Here is a 14952-nt window from a genome sequence, read left to right as displayed (position 1 = left end):
ACACATTCGCCGCTGATACCATGGGTCTTGCATCCTCCTCAATGTTTCAAGTCACCAGCCTCCACTGGTTCTGATGAAACCAAGATTGAACTCTATGGCTTGAATGCCAAGCGTCCCACCTGGAGGAAACCTGGCACCGGTGAAAAATAGTGGTGGCAGAATCATGCTGTGGGGGATGTTTTTCAGCTGCAGGGATTGGGAGACAAGTCAGGATTGAGGGAAAGATGAAAAGAGAAAAGTACAGAGAGATCCTTCATTGAAAACCTGCTCCAGACCAGAACGCTCAGGACCTCAGACTGGGGCAACACTCCCCATCCAACTTAACAGCGTTTGAGAGGATCTACAGAGAACAATGGGAGAAACTCCCCAAATACAGATGTGCCAAGTTTGTAGCATCAAGAAGACTGAAGGCTGTAATTGCTGCCAAAGGTGTATTTCAGTTTTTTGAATTTTTTATAAATTTGACAAAAAATTCAAAAAAATCTGTTTTTGCTTTGTCATTATGGGGTATTGTGTGTAGATTGGTGAGGAATTATTTTTATTTAATCCAAATAGTGGAAAAAGTCAAGGGGTCTGAATACTTTCCGAATGCACTGTATTTCTGTATAGACAGGAGTAGGCTAATTAGTCTATATAATTTTGACAATTTAATTCAATTTACCTTAGGAAAAGCTTCCCCTAGCCTTGTGGACGCACTGCCTATGCTTGCATATTAAAAACGTAACCACAAGTAACCTCCATTCGCTAGTCAATTGCAGGCTACGGATGATGTTTTGTTTGTGGGCCATGCTAAATACAAAATGATTCCATCCATAGGCTATGCAGTACGTGAAGACCAGATTAAATTAAGAATAGTCTGATGGGTGAGAATATTATCAGAAGCTTGTCAAATTGTCAATGAGAGATGAAGTGTGTGCAGCCTGCTCAAGTTACAGACCAGAGCTCATGCCTTTCATGCAACTTTTTTCAAATCATCACTAGAGCCGCATCATGCAGTCTTAGAATGTATAAAAAATCTAGACATATAACCTAACGTTTGTATCACAACTAAAGTTTGCATAAAAAAGCTCTAAATGAAGCATATAGAAGGACCTCTTTCTTTGTTAACTGCTCAACACAGAACAGTTAGTCCACACGCTCTCGGAAAGGTGGTTTGAAATTTGGCTTTGAAATATCTGATTCCATGTGCTTTTTGGCTGTTCAGACTGCTGGAAAAAGAACAGATTTGAATCAGATATGCAAAAAAAATTGATATGAGTCACTTCAAATTGTCAACGTGAACAAGGTTGAAGTGCATTCTGGTATGTAAGCCTTAATTGAAAATAACTTAATCTGTGTGCTCGAGTATACAGTGCTCACACACACTTTCCATCTGTATGCTCTAGTAGTGTGTACTGTAGCACTATGGCCATTCCTGTAATCACACACACACTTTCCATCTGTATGCTCTAGTAGTGTGTACTGTAGCACTATGGCCATTCCTGTAATCACACACATAATTCACTCCCTGCTCAATAACGCGCTGAAGCCATTTTAATAGCCCACATCTCGTCACCGCACCGCTCACCCTTAATTGAGATCCAGTTAGGAAAGGTGTGAAAATGCTTGCTCTTTTGGATGATCTAACTGGAGGGTGTGTGTGTGAAAAGCTTTCTTGTCTCTTTCTCTCCCTTCAGGGAGAGGAGGTTTCGTACTGGACAAAGAGTCAATAGTAAGGCTGTATTTAGTCTTGTAGATTAGCCACTCTGACTGACAGAATTGGTTAGCTAATTACAACAAGGATATCACTACTGTGTCTTGTGTCAATGGAAAGGCAGAGACGGAGATAGTCAGAGAATCAGACAGTCAGAGAATCAGACAGTCAGAGTGCAAGACAGTCAGAGAGTGAGAGGGTCAGAGAGCGAGATAATCAGATAGGGAGACAGTCAGAGAGTGAGATGGTCAGAAAGTGAGAAAGTCAGAGAGCAAGAAGGTCAGACTGAGATAGTCAGAGCGCAAGAAGATCAGACTGAGATAGCCAGAGAGCAAGAAGGTCAGACTGAGATAGTCAGAGCGCAAGAAGATCAGACTGAGATAGCCAGAGAGCAAGAAGATCAGACTGAGATAGCCAGAGAGCAAGAAGGTCAGACTGAGATAGTCAGAGCGCAAGAAGGTCAGACTGAGACAGTCAGAGAACAAGATGATCAGACTGAGATAGTCAGAGAACAAGATGATCAGACTGAGCTAGTCAGAGAACAAGATGATCAGACTGAGATAGCCAGAGAGAAAGAAAGTCAGATTGAGATAGTCAGAGAGTGAGACAGTCAGAGAGCAAGATGGTCAGAGAGTGAGACAGTCAGAGAGCGAGACAGTCAGAGAAGAAGATGGTCAGAGAGTGAGACAGTCAGAGAGCAAGATGGTCAGAGAGTGAGACAATCAGATACGGACACAGTCAGATAGGGAGACAGTCAGTGAGCGAGACAGTCAGAGAGCGAGACAGTGGGAGAATGAGACGGTCAGAGAGCAAAACGGTCAGAAAGCGAGACAGTCTGTGAGAGAAACAGTCAGAGAATGAGACAGTCAGAGAATGAGACAGTCAGAGAACAAGACAGTCAGAGAGCAAGACAGTCAGCGAAAGAGACAATCAGATAGGGAGACAGTCAGTGAGCGAGACAGTCAGTGAGCGAGACAGTCAGAGAGCGAGACAGTCATAGAGCGAGACAGTCAGAGAGCGAGACAGTCAGAGAGCGAGACAGCCAGTGAGCAAGACAGTCATAGAGTGAGACAGTCAGAGAGTGAGACAGTCAGAGAGTGAGACAGTCAGAGAGTGAGACAGTCAGAGAGCGAGACAGTCAGAGAGCGAGACAGTCAGTGAGTGAGGCAGTCAGTGAGCGAGACAGTCAGAGTGTGATACAGTCAGAGAGTGAGACAGTCAGAGAGCAAGACGGTCAGAAAATGAGACAGTCAGAGAGTGAGACAGTCAGAGAGCAAGACGGTCAGAGAGTAAGACAGTCAGAGAATGAGACAGTCAGTGAGAGAGACAGTCAGGGAGTGAGACAGTCAGAGAGTGAGACAGTCAGAGAGTGAGACAGTCAGAGAGTGGGTCTGGGAGGGTGTCTCGCTGGTCTGGGTGGGGTGTACGTTGCTCTGTTGCTCCTGTGTGAGGTGCTGGGGCTATGGTTGATGGAAACATCCTTCAGGGCCCTGGCAAAGTTGGGATTGCTGCCTTGTAGATGTGGACCTGGTCGTAAAGACTGTTCAAGTCCAGGGTGGAGTGGTTCACATGGGCACAAATGACCTGAGGGCCCAGCAGGTAAGGGTGGCCACAGCACTCAAGGGAGTGATTGATAAAGCTTCTTCCACTTTCCCCAACGCACAAGTGGTTATCTCCACCCTGCTACCACAAAAATACTTTCACCCTGCCACCATACAGCGGGTGAATGCAAGAATTTCGAGAGACTGTGCCTCAAAACCTGATGTCTACCTGGCCCACCACTCCACCCTGGACTTGAACAGCCTTCATGACCTGAAACCTATCCAACCAAAATGCCATCAAAAGGAACATAACATTCAACATACCAATCAGGATCTGGCTAAAAATACTTGAATCAGTTATAGAACCCATTGCCCTTCATGGTTGTGAGGTCTGGGGTCCGCTCACCAACCAAGAATTCACTAAATGGGACAAACACCAAATTGAGACTCTGCATGCCAAATTCTGCAAAAATGTCCTCTGTGTACAACGTAAACCACCAAATAATGCATGCAGAGCAGAATTAGGCCGATACCCACTAATGATCAAAATCCAGAAAAGAGCCGTGAAATTCTACAACCACCTAAAAGGAAGTGATTCCCAAACCTTCCATAACAAAGCCATCACCTACAGAGGAATTAACCTGGAGAAGAGTCCCCTCAGCAAGCTGGTCCTGGGGCTCTGTTCACAAACACAAACACACACCACAGAACCCTGGGACAGCTACACAATTAGACCCAATCAAATCATTAGAAAACAAAAAGATACCGTAATTTCCGGACTATTAAGCGCACCTGAATATAAGCCGCACCCACTGAATTAATTTTTTTAAATGTATTTTGAACTTAAACCGCACATGTCTATAAGCCGCAGGTGCCTACCGGTACATTGAAATAAATGAACTTTACACAGGCTTTAACGAAACACGGCTTGTAACAAAAATAAATAGGCTTTAACGAAACACGGCTTGTAACAAAAATAAATAGGCTTTAACGAAACACGGCTTGTAACAAAAAATAAAACATTAGCAGTAAGCTTTAGTTGTCTTTTTGCACTGAGTCAATTCCTCACGCTGCTGTTTCCAACGTCTTATCATCGACTCATTAAGACCAAGCTTCCGTGCAGCAGCTCTATTTCCTTTTCCAACAGCCAGAACAAATCGCCTTCAACTTGAAAGCTGCATCATATGCATTTCTCCGTGTCTTTGCCATGATGAGGGTGACAAAATGACTACCGTAATCAGAATGATGGGAAGTTTGAGAGCGCTCGATTTAATCTAAACAGTTAACAAAAAAGTTGTTTGACCTTAACCCGTTCGCCAATTTCATTGGTCTAATGAAAGCTTCATGCCGGCAAAAAACTGAGCACGTCACAGAATGTGTTTGTTTGGAGAAAAAAAAATTTAAAGCGGGAAAAATCCATATATTAGCCGCGTCATTGTTTAAGCCGCGAGGTTCAAAGCCTGGGAAAAAAGTTGCGGCTTATAGTCCGGAATTTACGGTAATTACTTGACACATTGGAAAAAAATCCCTAAAAAACTGAGCAAACTATAATGCAATTTGGCCCTAAACAGAGAGTACACAGTGTCAGAAATACCTGACCACTGTGACTGACCCAAAATTAAGGACATCTTTGACTATGTACAGATTCAGTGAGCATAGCCTTGCTATTGAGAAAGGCGCCATAGGCAGACCTGGCTCTCAAGAGAAGACAGGCTATGTGCACACGCCCACAAAATGAGGTGGAAACTGAGCTGCACTTCCTAACCTCCTGCCAAATGTATGACCATATTAGAGACACATATTTCTCTCAGATTACACAGATCCACAACGAATTCTAAAACAAATCCAATGTTGATAAACTCCCATAAGTATTGGGTGAAATACCACAGTGTGCCATCACAGCAGCAAGATTTGTGACCTGTTGCCACAAGAAAAGGACAACCAGTGAAGAACAAACACCATTGTATATATAACCCATATTGATGTTCATTTATTTTCCTTTTTGTACTTTAACTATTTGCATATCATTACAACACTGTATATATACATCATATGACATTTGTAATGTCTTTATTTATGTTTACTGTACATTTTTTATTGTTTATTTCACTTTTGTTTATTATCTATTTCACTTGCTTTGGGAATGTAAACATATTTTTTCCCATGCCAATAAAGCCTTTCAATTGAAATTGAATTTAATTGAATTGAGAGAGAGAGAGAGAGCGAGAGGAAGGGAGAGAGAGAGCGTTATCTATAATTTGACAGAAGCTCAAATATGGTGAGTAATGACCTTCATCATCAGCAGACCAGACAGAGGGGAAATGGAAAGAGGAGACCCTCCCTCCCTCCTCTTTTCTCCACTCCTCTCATTTCATGACCATCCATCAGGCTTTATCTCTTCTTCTCTTTCGTCTCTCTATGCCTCCATCCTTCCCTCATCCCACCTCTCCTCTGGTTTTGAAGCCATCCATCAAGCTGTATCTCCCCTTGGCCAGTGGGCCAGCTCTGTGCTGTAAGAGCTCAACCTTAACCCCTAGAAATCTACTCCTGTCCAACACCACAGAACCTATCCTTACACACCAGAAAGAGGGAGGTGTGAATGGGTGGACCAGTAGCATGAATGGGATCTCAACCATGTAACAGACATGCTTGACTGTCCCATTCAGAGGGGGAAATGGGATGGGGAGGGTGGAAGGGAGAAGCTTCTGTGGATGATGGTATTACATTTAAAGATTGTGTCTACAAAAAAGGTGATATCAAGAACCTAAATGGGTTATTCGGCTGTCCCCAAGACAGGCAGCCTAGATGTGGTCCCTTGTTCCCCTCGTCTTTTTGATTCATTCCTGTATTCATTCATCTCTATTCAATTTTTTCTCTCTTGTCTCTCTGGACTCTTCTCTCTGGACTCTTCTCTCTGGATACCTTTGTTCCTATCCTCCAACCACCTCTTCTTCCTTCCTTCCTTCCTTTTTAATTTTGTTCTCCAATGTCTTTCACCTCATCTACTTCCTCCACATCAAGACCATTACTCTCCCCCTCCTCTGACTCTCTCTACTGACATACCGCTGAGTGCTGAAGCGCGTAAAAATCATCTATCCTTGGTTGCAACACTTACTACCAAGTTCCAAACTGCCTCTAGAAGCAATGTCATCACAAGCACCGTTCATCAGGAGCTTCCATGGCTGAGTAGCCACACACACGCTTAAGATCACCATGTGCAATGCCAAGTGTTGGCTGGAGTTCTCTGGAAACATAAATCACACTTCACCATCTGGCAGTCCAACAGACAAAGCTGGGTTTCATGGATGCCAGGAGAAAGCTACCTCCCCAAATGCATTATTTACAATGACAGCCTACTGGGGACAGTGGGTTAACTGCCTTGTTCAGGGGCAGAATGACAGATTCTTACCTTGTCAGCTCAGGGATTCGATCCAGCAACCTTTCGGTTACTGGCCCAACGCTCTAACCACAAGGCTACCTGCCACACCTGCATAGTGCCAAGTGTAAAGTTTGGTGGAGGAGGAATAATGGTCTGGGGCTGTTTTTCATGATTAGGGCTAGACCTCTTATTTCAAGGAAAGGGACATCTTAACACTACAGCAGACAATGACATTCTAGACGATTCTGTGATTCAAACTTTGTGGCAACAGTTTGGGGAAGGCCCTTTCCTGTTTCAGCATGACACTGTCCCTGTGCACAAAGCGAGGTCCATACAGAAATGGTTTGTCGAGATCGGTGTCGAAGAAATTGCCTGGCCTGCACAGAACCCTGGCCTCAACCCCATTGAACACTTTTGGGAGGAATTGGAATGTCGACTGCATGGCCTAATCGCCCAAAATCAGCGCCTGACCTCACTAATGCTCTTGTTGCAGAATGGAAGCAGGTCCCGTAGCAATGTTCCAACATCTAGTGGAAAGCCTTCCCAGAAGAGTGGAGGCTGTTGCAGAAGCAAAGAAGGGACCAAGTACATATTAATGCCCCTAATTTTGGAATGAGATGGTGTCCACATACTTTTGGTCATGTAGTGTATCATTCCTTGCTCTCTCCCCCTCCCTCCATCTTGTCATACTTGTTTCTCCCCCTCCACATCCTCTCCTGTGCCTTTCTTCCTCTCCTCTCCTCTCCTCTCCTCTCCTCTCCTCTCCTCTCCTCTCCTCTCCTCTCTCTCCTCTCCTCTCCTCTCCTCTCCTCTCCTCTCCTCTCCTCTCCTCTCCTCTCCTCTCCTCTCCTCTCCTCTCCTCTTCTCTCCTTTCAAGCTGTCCTTCTGTGTCTCAGCCGCTCTGCACGCTCTGTCTGTGCGTGTGTCCTCTGTTTCCCAGTGGAGCTGAATCAGGGATTAGAGCAGAGTCAGATGAGTCCAGGGACTCCTTAAAATTCTCCCTCCCTCCCTCCAACAATAGGACATCCAGCCTCCTCCCTATAGCCTGCTGCTCCTGGGCCCTCTGCACCTCGGTCGACACGCTCCCTTGCCTCACAACACACACACACACACACACACACACACACACACACACACACACACACACACACACACACACACACACACACACACACACACACACACACACACACACACACACACACACACACACACACACACACACACACACACACACACACACACACACACACACACACACCGCCATGATTGATAAAAAAGATTCTGCCAATTAGCAGATGAAAACTCAGAAGGTGTATCTGATGTGTGTGTATGTGTTTGTGTGTTTGTGTGTGTGTTTCAGTTACAAAGCAGAAGCAGGGTCAACAGTAATGTCACAGCTTTCTTAACACTCTTAATAACACGCTCTCCCAAATCCCATCCTCCCTCTGGAACCCATCTCTTACCCTTTCTCCTCTGTCTATCACTCTCTTTCTCTTCTTCTTTCAGTCTATCTCTCTGTTTCTCTTCTTCTTTCAGTCTATCACTCTGCTTCTCTCCTTCTTTCAGTCTATCTCTCTGTTTCTCTTCTTCTTTCAGTCTATCTCTCTGTTTCTTTTCTTCTTTCAGTCTATCACTGTTTCTCTTCTTCTTTCAGTCTATCACTGTTTCTCTTCTTCTTTCAGTCTATCACTCTCTTTCTCTTCTTCTTTCAGTCTATCACTGTTTCTCTCCTTCTTTCAGTCTATCACTGTTTCTCTTCTTCTTTCAGTCTATCACTCTCTTTCTCTTCTTCTTTCAGTCTATCTCTGTTTCTCTTCTTCTTTCAGTCTATCACTCTCTTTCTCTTCTTCTTTCAGTCTATCACTGTTTCTCTTCTTCTTTCAGTCTATCACTGTTTCTCTTCTTCTTTCAGTCTATCACTCTCTTTCTCTTCTTCTTTCAGTCTATCACTCTGTTTCTCTTCTTCTTTCAGTCTATCACTCTGTTTCTCTTCTTTCAGTCTATCACTCTGCTTCTCTCCTTCTTTCAGTCTATCACTCTGTTTCTCTTCTTCTTTCAGTCTATCTCTCTGTTTCTCTTCTTCTTTCAGTCTATCACTGTTTCTCTTCTTCTTTCAGTCTATCACTCTCTTTCTCTTCTTCTTTCAGTCTATCACTCTGTTTCTCTTCTTCTTTCAGTCTATCACTCTGTTTCTCTTCTTTCAGTCTATCACTCTGCTTCTCTCCTTCTTTCAGTCTATCACTCTGCTTCTCTCCTTCTTTCAGTCTATCTCAGTTTCTCTTCTTCTTTCAGTCTATCTCTGTTTCTCTTCTTCTTTCAGTCTATCTCTGTTTCTCTTCTTCTTTCAGTCTATCTCTGTTTCTCTCCTTCTTTCAGTCTATCTCTCTTTCTCTTCTTCTTTCAGTCTATCACTCTGTTTCTCTTCTTCTTTCAGTCTATCACTCTGTTTCTCTTCTTCTTTCAGTCTATCACTCTGCTTCTCTCCTTCTTTCAGTCTATCACATCACACCATTCCCTTACATTCATCATTGACCTTCCTATCTTCTCTCAGCTCCTCCCCTTCCTCTTCCTCTGTCTCTCCCCTCTTCTATCAGCTCTCCCTCTTCTTCTTCCTCTTTCTCTCCCCTCTTCTCTCAGCTCCCTCCCCTTCATCCTCCTCTGCCTCTCCCTTCTTCTCTAGACTCCCTCCCCTTCCTCTCTCTCCCCTCTTCTCTCAGCTCTATCCCCTTCCTCTTCCTCTGTCTCTCCCCTCTTCTCTCAGCTTCCTCTTCCTCTGTCTCTCCCTTCTTCTCTCAGCTCTCTCCTCTTCCTCTGTCTCTCCCCTCTTCTCTCAGCTTCCTCCCGTTCCTCTTCCTCTGCCTCTCCCCTCTTTTGTGCTCCCTCTCCCCTTTCTCTATTTTTGTCCCCCTGTCTTAATCGCATTTTCATCCCTCCCTCCCTCCTTTACTGTCATGTCATTATTCAATCAACCCTTTAATCTGTCTCTCCACCCCAGAGTCCCTCACAGACATGAGTCTCATCGTCCTTCATGTGCCCCTCACACCTCCCCAGACCTTACCTCTACCTCCACTTCTATCACTCACAATAACCCCTCATATATGCCTGCTGCACTATTCACACCGTAGGCCCCTACAATATATCTCCTTTCTTCTGTAGCATCAGAGTACTCCATATGTCCATATTTCAACAGCATCCCTCATCCCTCTCCCTCGATAGTGTTCTTCTTCTTCTTTACTCCTTCTCTCTCTTTCTCTGCCCCTACTTTCTCTGTCTCAAACATCTACATAGCTGACAAACTCCAAAGAGTAAAGAATAAAACCAAACTAGCCTCATTAGAACCAACCAACCAACCAACCACCAAACCAACGGTCTCATTAGAACCAACCACCAAACCAATGGTCTCATTAGAACCAACCACCAAACCAATGGTCTCATTAGAACCATCCAACCAGTCACCAAACCAACGGTCTCATTAGAATCAACCACCAAACCAATGGTCTTATTAGAACCAACCACCAAACCAATGGTCTTATTAGAACCAACCCCCAAACCAACGGTCTCATTAGAACCAACCCCCAAACCAACGGTCTCATTAGAACCAACCACCAAACCAACAGTCTCATTAAAACCAACCCCCAAACCAACGGTCTCATTAGAACCAACCCCCAAACCAATGGTCTTATTAGAACCAACCACCAAACCAACGGTCTCATTAGAACCAACCCCCAAACCAATGGTCTTATTAGAACCAACCACCAAACCAACGGTCTCATTAGAACCAACCCCCAAACCAATGGTCTTATTAGAACCAACCACCAAACCGATGGTCTTATTAGAACCAACCACCAAACCAATGGTCTCATTAGAACCAACCCCCAAACCAACGGTCTCATTAGAACCAACCACCAAACCAACGGTCTCATTAGAACCAACCCCCAAACCAATGGTCTTATTAGAACCAACCACCAAACCAACGGTCTCATTAGAACCAACCACCAAACCAACGGTCTCATTAGAACCAACCCCCAAACCAACGGTCTCATTAGAACCAACCACCAAACCAACGGTCTTATTATAACTTCCTCCCCTTCCTCTTCCTCTCTCTCCCCTCTTCCTCTGTCTCTCCCCTCTTCTGTCAGATTCCTCCCCTTCCTCACCTCTGTCTCTCCCCTCTTCTCTCAGATTCCTCCCCTTCCTCTCCTCTGTCTCTCCCCTCTTCTGTCAGATTCCTCCCCTTCCTCTCCTCTGTCTCTCCCCTCTTCTCTCAGATTCCTCCCCTTCCTCTTCCTCTGTCTCTCCCCTCTTCTGTCAGATTCCTCCCCTTCCTCTCCTCTGTCTCTCCCCTCTTCTGTCAGATTCCTCCCCTTCCTCTTCCTCTGTCTCTCCCCTCTTCTGTCAGATTCCTCCCCTTCCTCTCCTCTGTCTCTCCCCTCTTCTCTCAGATTCCTCCCCTTCCTCTCCTCTGTCTCTCCCCTCTTCTGTCAGATTCCTCCCCTTCCTCTTCCTCTGTCTCTCCCCTCTTCTGTCAGATTCCTCCCCTTCCTCTCCTCTGTCTCTCCCTTCTTCTCTCAGATTCCTCCCCTTCCTCTCCTCTGTCTCTCCCTTCTTCTGTCAGATTCCTCCCCTTCCTCTCCTCTGTCTCTCCCCTCTTCTCTCAGATTCCTCCCCTTCCTCTCCTCTGTCTCTCCCCTCTTCTGTCAGATTCCTCCCCTTCCTCTTCCTCTGTCTCTCCCTTCTTCTGTCAGATTCCTCCCCTTCCTCTCCTCTGTCTCTCCCCTCTTCTCTCAGATTCCTCCCCTTCCTCTCCTCTGTCTCTCCCCTCTTCTGTCAGATTCCTCCCCTTCCTCTCCTCTGTCTCTCTCCTCTTCTCTCAGCTTCCTCTTCCTCTGTCTCTCCCCTCTTCTCTCAGCTTCCTCCCGTTCCTCTTCCTCTGCCTCTCCCCTCTTTTGTGCTCCCTCTCCCCTTTCTCTATTTTTGTCCCCCTGTCTTAATCGCATTTTCATCCCTCCCTCCCTCTTTTACTGTCATGTCATTATTCAATCAACCCTTTAATCTGTCTCTCCACCCAAGAGTCCCTCACAGACATGAGTCTCATCGTCCTTCATGTGCCCCTCACACCTCATATATGCCTGCTGCACTATTCACACCGTAGGCCCCTACAATATATCTCCTTTCTTCTGTAGCATCAGAGTACTCCATATGTCCATATTTCAACAGCATCCCTCATCCCTCTCCCTCGATAGTGTTCTTCTTCTTCTTTACTCCTTCTCTCTCTTTCTCTGCCCCCACTTTCTCTGTCTCAAACATCTACATAGCTGACAAACTCAAAAAAGTAAAGAATAAAACCAAACTAGCCTCATTAGAACCAGCCAACCAACCACCAAACCAATGGTCTCATTAGAACCAGCCAACCACCAAACCAATGGTCTCATTAGAACCAACCAATCACCAAACCAACGGTCTCATTAGAACCAGCCAACCAACCACCAAATAACGGTCTTATTAAACCAACCAACAAACCACCAAACCAACAGTCTCATTAGAACCAGACAACCAACCACCAAACCAACGGTCCCATTAGAACCAGACAACCAACCACCAAACTAACTGTCTCATTAGAACCAGCCAACCAACCACCAAACCAACGGTCTCATTAGAACCAGCCAACCAACCATCAAACCAACAGTCTCATTAGAACCAGCCAACCAACCACCAAACCAACAGTCTCATTAGAACCAGCCAGCCAACCAACCAACAAACCAACGGTCTCATTAGAACCAGCCAGCCAACCAACCACCAAACCAACAGTCTCATTAGAACCAGCCAGCCAGCCAACCAACCACCAAACCAACAGTCTCCTCATAACACAACTGGACAAGCTATTTTTCTTCTCTATTGATTAGTGTTCCATTCTGAAGGAAATGCGTAACTGTTGACCATGCAGATGATCCAAAATAAACCCCAACACCCTGTTGAGTAATTAGATCAGAGAGGTAGTATCAGTTCTTCATCTTTTGTGTTGTTTCTTATGATCAGTGTGTCAGCATGTGATGTGTGAAAAGAGATTCTTAAAATTAGACAGTGTCTTCCGGCCCTACCTTATCAACATTCACTGTGTGTGTGTGTGTGTGTTTGTGTATGTTTGTGTGCGTGTCTGTGTCTAGGCTGTTGTTTTACTAAAGTTATTTCCTTATTAGTGCTGATCTCTGTTAAACTAACCTAATGGGCTCTAATCTAATCATCTCTCCACAGAGAGCTGGACACAAACAAACACGCACACGCACACGCACACACACACAAAGACTGCTCTCTGTCTCTGTACTGTTGAATAATACATAGTGAGTCTTGTTGCTCAAAGTCATGTGGAAATCCTACAGCATGTTCTTCATACCATAGACAAGGTTTATAATGATAAATCCTCTATATATTCACATGGAAACAGCTTCATAACCCATCTTTGATTAAGCCTTTCAGACCTGTCTTAGGGATTAGAGAAGCTGTGAATTATTAAACAGTGCAGTGCGTGTTTGCACTTTCTTGTCGCCAACAGTTTCTCAAGGGCTTTGGAGAAATGGAACAAAGAACCTCCTTCCTCCCATGATTCCTTTGGCTTACAGGGCAACCAGGAAGTGTGTTGTTATGTCATGCTCTCTTTTAGGTCAGGCACTGTAAAGTTCTTAAAATAGAATGCTTTTTTTGCCTTTGTTTTGTTCTAGAAGTGCACAGATGGGGTTCCATATTGCACGAGAGCATCTTGTGGAAGAGACTGGCTTTCTGAAGTGTGTCTTTAATATGCAGGATCACATAATCAACCATAGGAGCATGCCATCATGGTAACCACATTTCAACATTGACAAACCTTGTAGAAAATATATTGAATTTGTACCTTTAAAACAACGTCAGATTTTCAACGTTATATCTACTTTCAGAAAATAAATAATGGGCCGGGCAGAACCTCCAACTGGAGATCTATCTACAGTTACTTTTTGGTCTCACATCCACGGTGTTAACGAAGCCCAGCCCTGCTTAGCTATGCCAATGGTCTCTAACAATTACCAATGTGCTATCATGAGAATGATTGTTGAGAGATCTCCACTGTTGCTATCAAAGTCATTCCAAAGGGCAGGTTTAAGAGAGCAAATGAAATGTAACCATACTGTATCACTCATACAGTATATCATCAATGATGCTATTTAGCCCTATACACTGTAGTATTTGCAGACTCATCAACAGCTATTGTTTCAATTCAACCCAGAATTCAGCTCAACACAGACAATACAATAGGACTAGGATTTCAAACTCTGGATAATTTAAAATGCAATTATCTTAAGTGATATTGAATTGTGTTTGGTTGTCAACACAACCAAACATCAACATTTGAAGGAGATGAAGGAGATGTATCAACTGCTTGGATAGTTCCATCTGTACCACTGACTTAGTCTGGCTTTAATTCCAGTTTGTCTACAAATTAATAAATGATATGTTGGATTCACGTCTCCATCTCAATCAAACATCTATGATAAAGAATAGGACTAAATCAAATCTAACTCTATTTAAAGTGTATTTAAAGTTTGGATTTGATTTGATTTAGTCCTATTCTTTAACAAACTGGAATTAAAGTCAGACTAAGTCAGTGGCACAGATGGAACTATCCAAGCACAGTGGTGACCATTCATTTAGGGTTTTGAGCCCCACCTGTTTAGCAAAAATGTAAAATTTAAATTAAATATTTGCCTGTTTTGCATGTTATTTTGGCATTGCATATCAGTTCGCAAACAATGTAAAAAACAATTTCTGCTTTCTGTAGTGGAGGGGCAGCCAGCGAAAGAAGAAAGCGTAGGTATTTGTGCCGTGATTGGCTCATTGTTGTGTGACTCATGGGGACACCACGTCACTGCAAAATCTACCGGGAGAGCTCGGCAGTTCAAGCCCCCTTGGGTCCTGCCATATATTTACATTAGAAGTACCTGTCCAAGAAGGCTTAAGGTCATTGGCCACAGATAACTTCAAATCAAGTTATATCTATCATAGCTTTTTTTAGACTGATGCTGTCACCATCATACTTTCAAAATCTTAGCTGGCAAGCTAGCTAGCTAGACAAGCAGTCATCATAATAAATCATGACAAAATCTACTGGCAAATCCTTTTAAATTCTTGTCATATCAAGAGAAATTCTAGATAAAACGTATCTGTGCTCATCGGCCATTGGATATACAGTTTAAGTCGGAAGTTTACATACACCTTATCCAAATACATTTAAACTAAATTTTTCACAATTCCTGACATTTTATCCTAGTAAAGATTTTCTTAGGTCAGTTGGGATCACCACTTTATTT

General features: G+C 44.0%; 1 protein-coding gene across 1 annotated transcript in view; it reads right to left on the bottom strand.

Annotated features, from left to right (window-relative positions):
• samd10b (sterile alpha motif domain containing 10b) overlaps positions 1–14952 on the bottom strand; it is a 143902-nt gene that overhangs the window by 40399 nt on the left and 88551 nt on the right. The window lies entirely within an intron of this gene.

Source organism: Salmo salar, chromosome 13 (genome assembly GCF_965601325.2).
Source record: "Salmo salar chromosome 13, fSalSal1, whole genome shotgun sequence".
In the NCBI taxonomy this organism is placed as follows: Eukaryota; Metazoa; Chordata; class Actinopteri; order Salmoniformes; family Salmonidae; genus Salmo; species Salmo salar.
Note: the sequence above shows the minus strand (reverse complement) of the source record. Positions and strands in the feature narration are given on the sequence as shown.